The sequence below is a fragment of the Danio rerio genome, chromosome 22, assembly GCF_052040795.2.
Source record: "Danio rerio strain M-AB ecotype USA chromosome 22, GRCz13ab, whole genome shotgun sequence".
In the NCBI taxonomy this organism is placed as follows: Eukaryota; Metazoa; Chordata; class Actinopteri; order Cypriniformes; family Danionidae; genus Danio; species Danio rerio.
This window is the reverse complement of record NC_141042.1, coordinates 25636151-25649470: the sequence shown is the minus strand read 5'-3', so window position 1 is coordinate 25649470 and position 13320 is coordinate 25636151.

Sequence of the window (13320 nt, the reverse complement as noted above, 5' to 3'; positions counted from 1 at the left end):
AATTTGTCAATTGTTGGGTTGTTTAGTCTTTGGTTAGTGTTGTATGTTGTTGGAGAACGTGAGTTATTGATTCTTTATTCATTCTTATTTCGTTGTGACACATGATCTGTTGGATTGTTTTGGTTGTAATAAATTTAATAATTTAGACAACTTAGTTCGTGTGTACTCTTTATGTTGCGTTCCCTTTATGACTTAATTATTGATTTGATTTGATTTAAAAAAGGGGATCGTAACATAAATTGGGGGCTCGACCGAGATTGTTTATTTGACAGACATAACAAATAACTCCGGATAGGTAGAGTAAATCAGGGGGGCCGTGTCTAGCGCCGGTCCTCACAACGATTTACTATTTGTTATTTTTCTTTATTGTTTTAGTTTGTTATTTTTGGGGGAAATCCGGGGGAGAGGCATGGCTTCTCAACTGGTAACCTCTGAAGACTAGAGAGGTCTTTATTTAGTGTTGAGTAGGTAGGTTTAGGGCCGGAGTTGTTCGTTTTATGTTTGGTAATGGCAACTTTTGATTTAGGCGAGTTTATAAAACAACCAAACCTTGAGGCATTAGAGACTTGTAGAAAAGATGATTTGTTTATTATTGCACAACATTTTGAAATTTGTGTCTCAAAAACAATGCTTAAAAAAGAATTAAAGGCTTGTGTGGTGGCTGGTTTATTAGAAAAGGGAGCATTACCTTTAGATGTTGAGGAAACGTCAGAAGCGCTATCAGCTGGTCAAGATGAACCATGTGAGTCACATGATGCTGTTGTTGACGCAGTAACGCCACTTCCTGATCTGAGTGAGGTAGGACCGTTTTCTTTGCCAAAGTTTGAACCTTTGTCCCTTTCAACAGACGAATCAATATCGCGTGTAGATGCGCGAGTGAAGTTACGAGTAGCTCGTTTACAATTAGAATGGCAAGATAAGGCTCAAGCACGTAAGGATGAACTTGAACATCGCCTTGAATTGTATCGCATTGATGCAGAAACAAAAATAAAACTGCGGCAATTAGAGTTACAGGGTGAGGAGATTGCCAAAGAAAAATTATCTCCCATTAAAGTTGATTCTGAGATGTCTGTGGAGTCTGGTCCAACGGCAGTTGAAAATGTGAATGATCCTGTGGTAAGTAATTCGTCAGTATTAGTCGATTCCTCAAATGTTTGCGCAAGTCCCTCATTTAACGTGGCGAAAAATATTGTTATAGTTCCGTCATTTCGTGAGAGAGAAGTAGAGGCTTATTTTCAGGCGTTTGAAAAAATAGCTACTGCTTTAAGGTGGCCGCTTGATGTGTGGGCATTAATGTTACAATGTAAATTGACTGGGAAAGCCCAGGAGGTGTGCGCAGCTCTTCCTTTGGAAGAGAGTTCGAATTATGAGACTGTGAAAAATGCGATTCTTCGAGCATATGAACTGGTGCCTGAACATTATAGACAACGGTTTCGTACAACAAAAAAAGCTGCATCTCAGACCCATGTAGAATTCGTTCGTGAAAAAGCTTTACTTTTTGACAGATGGGTGAAGGCTTGTAAAGTGCAGGATTATGTTTCTTTGCGTGAATTAGTGCTCATTGAAGAGTTTAAGAATTGTATTCCGGAGCGGACTGCTATTTATTTAAATGAACAAAAGGTTACATCTGTTCAACAAGCAGCAGTTTTAGCGGACGAGTATGCTCTATTGCATAAATCTGCCTTTGTAAAACGCCCACTTGAGTCTGTTTCAGTAAAAGAAAACTCCGTTTCTACATGTGATCGAAGTGACCAAAATCCATCTGGTTTTAAGTTTCGTAAAGAGTGCAGTTACTGCCATAAAACAGGTCATGGAATTTCTGAATGTAGGGTTTTGAAGCGCAAGCAAGGGCGTTCGGATTCGTCACCGGCTCCAGTCCAAGGCTCTTTATTAGTCGCGTCTCCGCCCGCCGCTCCTGAAGTTATGGATGAGTGCTTTAAACCGTTCGTGTTTGACGGCTATGTTTCACTGACGGGTCGTGTTGAAGATCAACATGCTGTAAAAATTCTGCGTGATACTGGAGGATCTCAGTCATTTATATTGGCGGATGCTCTGCCTTTTGATGCTACTTCTGCGTGTGACACTAGTACGATTGTACAGGGAATAGAAATGGGTTTTGTACCTGTTCCTCTTCATCGTGTGTGGGTATCCTCTGATTTAGTTTCTGGCTATTTTAATGTAGCTATTCGTGCTTCTCTTCCTGTACAAGGAATTCATTTGATTATGGGTAATGACATTGCTGGAGGTAAAGTAATGCCTGTAATGCATGTTACAGATACACCTGTTTCTGAGCGGCAGCCTGATGAGTTGGCAGAAAGTTTTCCAAGTGTGTTTGCTGTTAGTGCCGTTACAACTCGGGCACAAGTGAAACGTTTAAAGGGAAATGTTAACCTGGGTGAGTCTGTTTTTGCAGAGATTTTTAAAAAGGATGTATTTCCTCAGTCTCTAGAGGCTCCTAACCTTTTAAAAGCTGTACGCCCAAATCCTGAGGTGTTTTTACCTGTTTCTTGTGAGGTCCTTACTGAAGCTCAGAAAAATGATTCCACACTGGCGAAGTGTCGTTTGAGTGCTGATGGTAATTTATCACCAAGTAACCAGTTTTATTGGAACAACACTGTTTTAATGCGTCGCTGGAGTCCTCGTCCGTGGAGTGATGATGTGCAGGATGATTGGAGTGTAGTTCATCAAATTGTGGTGCCTTCTCAATTTAGACAGCAGATTTTGAATTTAGCTCACGACCATCCGTGGTCCGGACATCTGGGCGTAAATAAAACCTATAATCGGGTGCTACAACATTTTTTCTGGCCAGGTTTAAAAGCTGATGTTTCCCGGCATTGTAAAGTCTGTCATACCTGCCAGGTTATGGGGAAACCAAATCAAATAGTCCCACCAGCTCCGCTCCATCCCATACCGGCCGTTGGCGAACCATTTGAGCGAGTGCTTGTTGACTGTGTTGGACCACTTCCACGCACGAAAACTGGTTGTCAGTATATTCTCACGATTATGTGCGCCGCAACGCGATTTCCGGAGGCAGTACCGTTGCGAAATATTACTGCTAGATCCGTAACTAAAGCTTTGATCAAATTTTTCACTACTTTTGGATTACCGCGCATTGTTCAAACTGATCAAGGTTCGAATTTTTTGTCTAAAGTCTTTAAAAATGTGTTGAAGGCTTTAGGAGTGACTCACGTAGTGTCCAGCGCTTATCATCCAGAGTCACAGGGTGCTCTAGAGCGATGGCACCAGACGTTAAAATGTGCCCTGCGTAAGTATTGTTTCGAAACAGAGAATGAGTGGGATGATGGGGTCCCTCTTGTTTTATTTGCACTACGTGAAGCCCGACAGGAATCGCTAGGATTTAGCCCTTCCCAATTAATATTCGGCTATAATATTCGGGGACCGTTAAAGGTTTTAAAGGATGAGTTTTTTTCAGCTGGTTCATCTGAGAAAAGCAATGTGCTTGATTTGTATTCACGTACCCGTGAGCGTTTACACCATGCGTGTGAGGTAGCGAAGAAAGCGCTTGCGCTGTCACAAGAGAAAATGAAGCGTTGCTTTGACAAGCGAGCTGTTTCACGTGAGTTTATGCCAAATGACAAAGTTCTTGTATTGCTTCCTTCACCTGGTTCTGTTTTAGCTGCGCGTTTCACTGGTCCATATGTGATCAAAAGTAAAATCAGTGATACAGATTATGTGATCCATACACCTGACCGCCGCCGTAAGACACGTTTATGTCACGTAAATATGTTAAAACCATATTTGTGTTCTGCTGATAATCCTAAAAAGGAAACTGTTTCTTCTGACAGTAAGCAGGAAAAAGAATCTGAGCAAGTGTCTATGCTGTCCTGTACTCTGAAGCCTGAGGAGGAGGATGACGGCTTGAGCGTCTCTGCGGAGATGTTGAATGGTGGTTGCTTAAAAAATTCTGAACTTCTAAAAAGGTTATCTTCTGAACTGTCTTATCTGCCTAGTGACCAACGGCAGGATGTGATCGATTTAGTGAGGAGTTTTCCCGAACTGTTCAACGATGTGCCGTCTGGCACTACAGTCCTCCAGCATGACATTGTGGTGGGTAGCGCCAGTCCCATTAAACAGCATGCGTATCGTTGTCCTATAGGTAAGCGGGAGGTTATGAAGCGTGAAGTAGAGTATTTGATCGATAATGGCTTTGCTAAAAAGAGCACCAGTCCTTGGAGTTCACCATGCGTATTAGTTCCTAAAGCGGACGGGTCGTTTCGATTTTGTACTGATTTTCGAAAGGTGAATTCTGTGACCGTACCGGATGCTTTTCCGTTACCCCGGATTGATGATTGTGTAGATAATATTGGTAATGCTCAATACATCACAAAATTAGATCTTTTAAAAGGTTATTGGCAAGTCAAGTTGACTGAACGTGCTTCGGATATATCTGCCTTTGTGACCCCCGATATCTTTCTTCAGTATACGCGGATGGCGTTTGGTCTACGAAACGCACCAGCTACGTTTCAACGACTAATGTCTATCGTTCTCGGTGACATTTCAAATTGCAACGTTTATCTGGATGACGTTGTCATTTATTCTTCTAGTTGGACAGACCACATTTCCACCCTGCGTGAGGTGTTTCGTCGTTTCTCTTCTGCCTCTCTAACTTTGAATCTTGCAAAGTGTGACTTCGCAAAAGCTTCCGTGACATACCTGGGTAAGCAGGTTGGGAGTGGAAAAGTGCGTCCAGTGAATGCTAAAGTGAATGCAATCCTTTCGTATCCTGTTCCTAGTACGCGGAAAGAATTGAGACGCTTTCTCGGGATGGCCGGGTACTATAGGTGTTTTTGTAAGAACTTCTCAACCGTGGTAGCTCCACTTACGAAATTGTGCAGCTCTAAAATTGCATTTATTTGGACTGATGAATGTCAGAATGCGTTTTTGTGTGCCAAGTCTCTCCTTTGTAGTGCACCTGTCTTGTCTGCCCCTGCTGTGGATCGACCGTTTAAGTTAGAGGTGGATGCCAGCGAGACTGGAGTTGGAGCTGTCCTGCTTCAGGATGGTGCTGATGGTATCACTCACCCAGTGTCTTACTTCTCTGCCAAGTTAAATCGCCATCAAATTAACTATTCTGTCATAGAAAAGGAGACCCTGGCGATGTTGCTTGCTTTGCAACATTTTGATGTATATGTTGGCTACAGTTCTTCTCCCGTCATGGTCTACACCGACCACAATCCGCTTGTTTTCTTAAATAAGATGTACAATCATAATCAGAGATTAATGCGCTGGGCGTTGATGGCCCAACGTTATAATCTTGAGATCCAGCACAAAAAGGGGCGTGATAATGTCGTTGCGGATGCCCTCTCAAGGGGGTAAAATTTTTAAAAAGGTAATCGTTTTTTTTCCCATTTTATTATTTTCTTGTTGGCTTTTGGATGCTTCACCCAGAATCCTCTTCCTTTAGGAAAAGGGATTCTTCTTTTAGGTGGGGGAGTGTTACGGCTGTTGCTTTTTTCTCTTTATTGCCTGTCTCTGTGCGTGTGTGTGTCATGACGTCACTCACTGTTTGTTTTCTATAGAGTCCGCCTTTGCGCACCTGCGGCGAGTTGCGCTTATTGAAACTGGCTATAAATGCGGACCATCCTTGAGCGGAGAGAGAGAGGAGACTTCACAGCCAGCCATCAAGCTTCTTTCGTTTCTTTAATTTACTGTTTTGTTTCTTGAAGTTTTACTTTGTTCTAATTTGTCAATTGTTGGGTTGTTTAGTCTTTGGTTAGTGTTGTATGTTGTTGGAGAACGTGAGTTATTGATTCTTTATTCATTCTTATTTCGTTGTGACACATGATCTGTTGGATTGTTTTGGTTGTAATAAATTTAATAATTTAGACAACTTAGTTCGTGTGTACTCTTTATGTTGCGTTCCCTTTATGACTTAATTATTGATTTGATTTGATTTAAAAAAGGGGATCGTAACACTTAGACATGATGTTATTCATAGTAATGTTGACATAAATACAAACCTACAAGTAGTGGCAGTCCGTATAACTTTGCAAAATACTATTACTCCATGTTCTGTTTATATTCCCCCAGAAGCTACTGTCTCACATCAAGATTTGGAAAATCTGGTGGAACAAATCCCCCCTCCATTTATTCTCATGGGAGATTTTAATGCTCACAATCCTCTGTGGGGAGGAAAACAACTTGATGCAAAGGGAAAGAAGATGGAAAAACTAATTAATGAAAATGACCTGTGTCTTTTAAATGATGGTTCATACACATACTTACACCCAGGACATGGATCCTTCTCTGCCATTGACTTAACAATATGTGATGCAACTTTACCCACTGACTTCTCATGGTATGTCTTTGATGATCTTTGTGGAAGTGATCACTTTCCTTTGATTATAACCAAAACAGCCGCAGATACACAACAGAGACCCCAAAAATGGAAACTTGAAAAGGCAAATTGGTACTCATTTCAAACCCTTTGTTATGAGAGACTTGATGGCAAGCAACAGGATAAAGAAAATCCAATCAAATGGTTCACAGAAAAAAATATTGAAATAGCAGATGAATCTGTACCAAAAACATCGACAAAACAGAGCAAGAGAAGGAATCCTTGGTTTGATGACCAATGTAAAGAACTTATTTAAGCACGGAAAAAAGCAGTAAGATGTTTTCAAAAACATCCAACGTCTGAAAACCTTATCAGGATAAAAATTTGCAGAGCACAGGCACGGAGATATATAAGAGAAGCAAAGAGACAGAGCTGGAATAAATTTGTGTCAAGCCTGACAATAAATACACCATCAAAGAAAATATGGGATGCAATTCGGAAAATGAAAGGAAGAGGGGGACCACAACTAAAACACATCGATAATCACTGCACTCTGCTGACTAGTAAACAGGACATTGCTAATATACTTGCAGAAACCTTTGCAAAGAATTCCTCTACAGAAAACTATTAGCCAAATTTCCAAAAAATCAGAACCAAGAAACAATTAAATTAAATTTCATTTCCCAAAACACAGAGATCTACAATCAACCTTTTTCTATGGAGGAACTTTTAAACTCTCTAAAGTGTTGCCATGACACAGCAGTCGGACCAAAAAAAGTACATTATCAGTTTCTTAAACATCTTCCCCAATTGAGACTTTGCCTCCTCCTGGATAATTTCAATAAAATTTGGAAATCAGGAAATATCCCAACATCATGGCAAGAAGTCACCATAATTCCTGTACCAAAACCTGGGAAGGAACATAAAGACCCCAACAATTACAGACCTATAGCATTGACGAGCTGCGTATGTAAAACTATGGAGAGGATGGTAAATAACCGACTTGTCTGGAAGCTTGAGTCCGATCATCAGATAAGTGATTTCCAATGTGGTTTCAGAAGAGGAAGGTGTACATTAGATCATCTCATCAATCTGGAGTCTTACATACGAAATTGATTCATCAAAAAGGAGCATGTTGTAGCTGTATTTTTCGACCTAGAAAAAGCTTATGACACTACATGGAAATATGGCATTCTTAAAGATATGTGTAAAATGGGATTCAGGGGAAATTTACCCATCTTCATTTCAAACTTTTTATCAAATAGAACTTTCCGAGTTCAAGTAGGAACCACTATGTCAGACCCTCAAATACAACAGCAAGGAGTTCCTCAAGGCAGCATCCTTTCAGTGACTCTTTTTATGATCAAAATTAATAGCGTCACAGATGTCATTGGAAGAAACATGATGTGCAGTCTTTATGTGGATGACATTTGTATATGCTACAGAGGGAAAAACATGAACATAATTGAAACACAGCTACAGTTATGCATCAACAAAGTGAGTAATTGGTCTACAGAAAATGGTTTCAAATTTTCCAAAACCAAAACTGTATGTATGCATTTCTGTCTTTTACGATCTCTACATCATGATCCAGAACTCTTTTTGGATGAGGAACCCATCAAGATTGTTAAAGAAACGAAATTCCTTGGACTCCATTTCGATTGTAAAATGACCTTCATCCCACATATAAAAGCTTTAAAGAACAAATGCTTGAAGAACTTGGATCTAATTAAAGTTCTTGCTAAAATAAAATGGGGGGCAGATTCTACTGTTTTAATGAGGTTGTTCAGACTTTTGGTGCTCTCATGACTGGACTATGGGAGTATAGTTTACAGCTCTGCTAGAAAATCTTATTTACAAATGCTGGATCCTGTACACCACCAAGGACATAGACTAGCTCTTGGAGCTTTCAGAACTTTACCTGCTCAAAGCCTATACACTGAAGCAAATGAACCACCTCTTCATATTAGACGCTTGGAATTATCTCTCCAGTATGCATTAAAAATAAAGACAAATCAACACAACCCAGCTTTCAAACCAATCTTTCAACCTCAATATTTGGATTTGTATGAGGCAAGACCCAGCTATATTCAACCATTCGGTGTGCGGATCAGAACATACATAAAAAACCTAAATGTAAATCTTGATTCCATCCACCAGACTCTTATTTGCCCGGTCCCACCATGGAGATTAAATAAGTTGCATGTAAATCTGGATCTAAGCAAGCATAAGAAGGCTGATACATTCCCACATACATATCAACAAGCAGTTGCTGGCATAAGACATTTTTATCCTACCCATAATCCAATATACACTGATGGATCAAAAAAGGACGGTCATGTTTCTGCAGCAATAGTAATGGGTCAATCACACCACGCATTCGCATTCCTGATCAAAGCTCAATCTTTACAGCTGAAGCAAAGGCACTCTTTTTAGCGCTGGAACACATTGAAAATGCTGAAGGACACAATTTTATTATTTTTTCTGATTCTAAATCTTGTCTACAGAAATTAAATTCTTTTAAACTGGAGCATCCCATTATTATTGACATTTTTTATCAAAGTGAATGAATTACAGAGAAAGTTTTATGATATAGTCTTCTGCTGGATCCCAGGACATACTGGACTACTTGGGAATGAACAAGCTGACAAAGCCGCCAAAACAGCCCTAACAGGAAAGCTGATGGAGTGCAAAATCCCACCTTCAGATCTTAAGCCACTAATAAAAGGCTATATTCTCAACAAATGGCAATCAGAATGGGATCAGTGCCCAGAAAATAAACTTTTTGAAGTTCAACCTGAAATAGGAAAAAAATCCAATTTATTTTTTAAGTCAAGACACGATAAGATTGTGTATAGAAGATGCCGCATTGGACACACGAGACTCACACATGAACATTTACTCAAAGGAGAAGAACCACCAAAATGCCTTTATTGCAACAGAAACCAAACAGTTAAACATATTCTTGTGGAATGCCCCATTTTTAATGTTATCAGAAAACAATATTTATCTGGAGAGACTTTAAAGGAAATATTTTTAAACCTGAATCCATCTAAAGTTGTAGAATTTTTATCAAAAGGAAATCTTAAAAAACTTTTTTAGATTTTTATCTTATATATTATCATTATTATTATTATCATTTATATATTTTACCTTGTACAATATTTATTGCTGTTGATGACTTTTAATTGTTAGAATATTTTTACTTAATCTATTTTCTTTTTGCCATGACATAACCATAGAAGCTGAAATGGCAATAAAATTAAAACTCTCTCTCTCTCTGACCCCAGCAAGCTACCCAGGGGCCCAACTCTCTCCCTGGATTTGCAGTCTGGGGCCCAGAGGGCCCCCTTGCCCTCCATCCAGGGGTCTCTGACACCAGCATGCTACACAGGGGTCCACCTCTCTCCCTGGACTTGCAGTCTTGGACCCAGACGGCCTGCTTGCCCTCCACCATGGGTTCCCTGACGCTAGCAAGCTACCCAGGGGCCAAAACTCTCCCTGGACTTGCAGTCTGAGCCCCAGAAGGCCCCCTTGCTCTCCACCTAGGGTTCTCTGACCCCAGCAAGCTACCCAGGGGTGCACCTCTCTCCCTGGACTTGCAGTCTGCGACCCAGAGGGCCCCTTGCCCTCCACCTAGGGGTCTTTGACCCTAGCAAGCTACCCAGGGGCCTACCTCTTTTCCCAGGACTTGCAGTTTGGAACCCAGAGGGCCCCCTTGCCCTCCACTTCAGGGTCTCTGACCCCAGCAAGCTACCCAGGGCTACACCGCTCTCCCTGGACTTGCAGTATAGGCCCCAGGGTGTCCTCTGACCCTCCACCTAAGGGCTTCTGACTTCAGCAAGCTACCCAGGGGTCCCCCTCTCTTTGCTGGACTTGTATTATAGGCCCCAGGGAGCCCCCTTGCCCTCCACCTATGGGCCTCTGACCCAAGCAAGCTACCCAGGGGTCCCCCTCTCTTCCTGGACTTGCAGTATAGGCCCCAGACTGCCCCTTGCCCTCCACCTAGGGGCCTCTGACCCCAGCAAGCTACCCAGGAGTCCACCTAATTTGCTGGACTTGCAGTATAGGCCCCAGGGTGTCCCCTGGCCCTCTACCTAGCAGACTCTGACCCCAGCAAGCTACCCAGGGGTCCACCTCTCTCCTTGGACTAGCAGTATAGGCCCAAGGGTTCCCCCTGGCCCTTCACCAAGGGGCCTCTGACCACAGCAAGCTACCCAGCGGTCCAACCCTCTCCTTGGACTAGCAGAATAGGCCCCAGTGTGCTCCCTGGCCCTCAACCTAGGAGCCTCTGACACCAGTAAGCACCCAGGGGTCCGCCTCTCTCCCTGGACTTGCAGTATAGGCCCTACGGTGCCCCTTTCCCTCCACCTAGGGGCCTCTGACACCAGCAAGCTACCCAGGTTTGCACCCCTCTCCCTGGACTTGCAGTATAGGCCCCAGGGTGCCCCCTGGTTCTCCACCTAAGGGCATCTGACCCCAGCAAGCTACCCAGGGGTCCACCCCTCTCCCTGGACTTGCAGTGTAGGCCCAAGGGTGCCCCCTGCCCCTACAATTAGGAGCCTCTGACGCCAGCAAGGTAACAAGGGGTCCACTTTGCTCCCTGGACTTGCAGCATAGACCCCAGAGTGCCCACTGGCCCTCCAACTAGGGGCCTCTGACCTCAAAAAGCTACCCAGGGTTCCAACTCTCTCCCAAAGTGCCCCCTTGCCCTTCAGCTAGGGGCGTCTGAACCCAGCAAGCTACCCGGGGTCCAGCTCTTTTGCTGGACTTGCAGTATAGCCCACAATGTGCCCCCTGGCCCTCCGCCTAGGGGCCCCTCATCCCAACAAGCTACCCAGGGATCCACCTCCCTCCCTTGACTTGCAGTGTAGGCCCCAGGGTGCCCCCTGGCCCTCCACCTAGGAGCCTATGACCCCAGCAAGCTACCCTGGGTTCCACCTCTCTCCCTGGACTTGCAGTATAGGCCCCAGGGGACCCCCTGGCCCTCCACCTAGGGGCCTCTGACCCTAGCAAGCTACCCAGGGGTACCCTCTCTCCCTGGACTTGCAGTATAGGCCCCAGGGTGGCCGCTGACCCTCCACCTAGGGGCCTCTGAACCCAGCAAGTTACCCAGGGGTCCACCCCTCTCCCTTTACTTGCAGTATAGGCCCCAGGGTGCCCCCTGGCCCTACACCTATGGGCATCTGACCCCAGTAAGCGACCCAGGGGTCCACCTCTCTCCCTGGACTTGCAATATGGGCAACGGGGTGCCCCTTGGCCCTCTACCTAGGGGCCTCTGACCCTAGCAAGCTACCTAGGGGTCCCCGTCTCTCCCTGGTTTTGCAGTATAGGCTCCAGAGATGCCCGCTTGCCCTTCACCTTGGGGCCTTTGACCCCAGCAAGTTACCCAGGGGTCCACCCCTCTGCCTTTACTTGCAGTATAGGGCCCCAGGGTGCCCCCTGGCTCTCCACCTAGGGGCCTCTGACCCCAGCAAGCTACCCAGGGGTCCACCCCTTTCCCTGGACTTGCAGTACAGGCCCCAGGGTGCTTCTTTGCCCTCCACTTACGGGCCTCTGACCCCAGCAAGCTTCCCAGGGGTCCACCTCTCTCCCTGGACTTGCAGTATAGGCTCCAGGGTGCCCCCTTGCCCTCCACCTAGGGGTCTCTGACCCCAGCAAGCTACCCAGGGGTCCACCTCTCTCCCTGGACTTGCAGTATAGGCCCAACGGTGGCCCCTTGCCCTCCACCTAGGGCCCATGACCCCAGCAAGCTACCCAGGGGTTCACCGATGTCCCTGGACTTGCAGTATAGGCCCCAGGGTGCCCCCTGGCCCTCCACCTAGGGGCCTCTTACCTCAGCAAGCTACCCAGGGGTCCACCTCTCTCCCTGGATTTTGCAGTATAGGCCCACGGTGCCCCCTGGCCCTCCACCTAGGGGCTCCTGGCCCCAGCAAGCTGCCTAGGGGTCCACCTCTGTTCCTGGACTTGCAGTATAGCCCAGAGGGTTCCGCCAGGCCCTCCTCCTTGTGGTCCCTGACCCCACCAAGCTACCCAGGGGTCCACCTCCCTCCCTGGACTTGCAGTGTAGAACTCAGGGTTCCCCCTTGCCCTCCACCTAGGGATCTCTGACCCAAGCAAGCTACCCAGGGGCCTACGTCTTTTCCCAGGACTTGCAGTTTGGAACCCAGAGGGCCCCCTTGCCCTCCACTTCAGGGTCTCTGACCCCAGCAAGCTACCCAGGGCTACACCGCTCTCCCTGGACTTGCAGTATAGGCCCCAGGGGACCTCCTGGCCCTCCACCTTGGAGTCTCTGACCCCAGCAAGCTACCCAGGGGTCCATCTCCCTCCCTGGACTTGCAGTATAGGCCCCAGGGTGCCCCCTGGCCCTCCGCCTAAGGGCCTCTGACCCCAGCAAGCTACCCAGGGGTCCACCAATGTCCCTGGACTTGCAGTATAGCTCCCAGGGTAACCCCTGGCCCTCCACCTAGGGGCCTCTGACCCCAGCAAGCTACCCAGGGGTCCACCAATGTCCCTGAACTTGCAGTATAGGCCCCAGGGTGCCCCATGGCCCTCAACCTAGGGGCCTCTGACCACAGCAAGCTACCCAGGGGTCCACTTCTCTTCCTGGACTTATTGTACAGCCCACAGGGTGCCCTCTGGCCTTCCACCTAAAGGCCCCTTACCCCAGCAAGCTACCCAGGCGTCCACTTCTCTTCTTGGACTTGCAATAAAGGCCCCAGGGTGCCCCTTGGCCCTCCGCCTGGGGGCCTCTGACCCCAGCAAGCTACCCAGGGGTCCACCGATGTCCCTGGACTTGCAGTATAGGCCCCAGGGTAGTCCTTGGCCCTCCACCTAGGGGCCTCTGACCCCAGCAAGCTACCCAGGGGTCCACCTCCCTCCCTTGACTTGCAGTATAGGCCCCAGGGGATCCCCTGTACCTCCACCTAGGGGCATCTGACCCCAACAAGCTACCCAGGGGTACACTGATCTCCCTGGACTTGCAGTATAGGCCCCAGGGTGCCCCCTAGCCCTTCACTTAG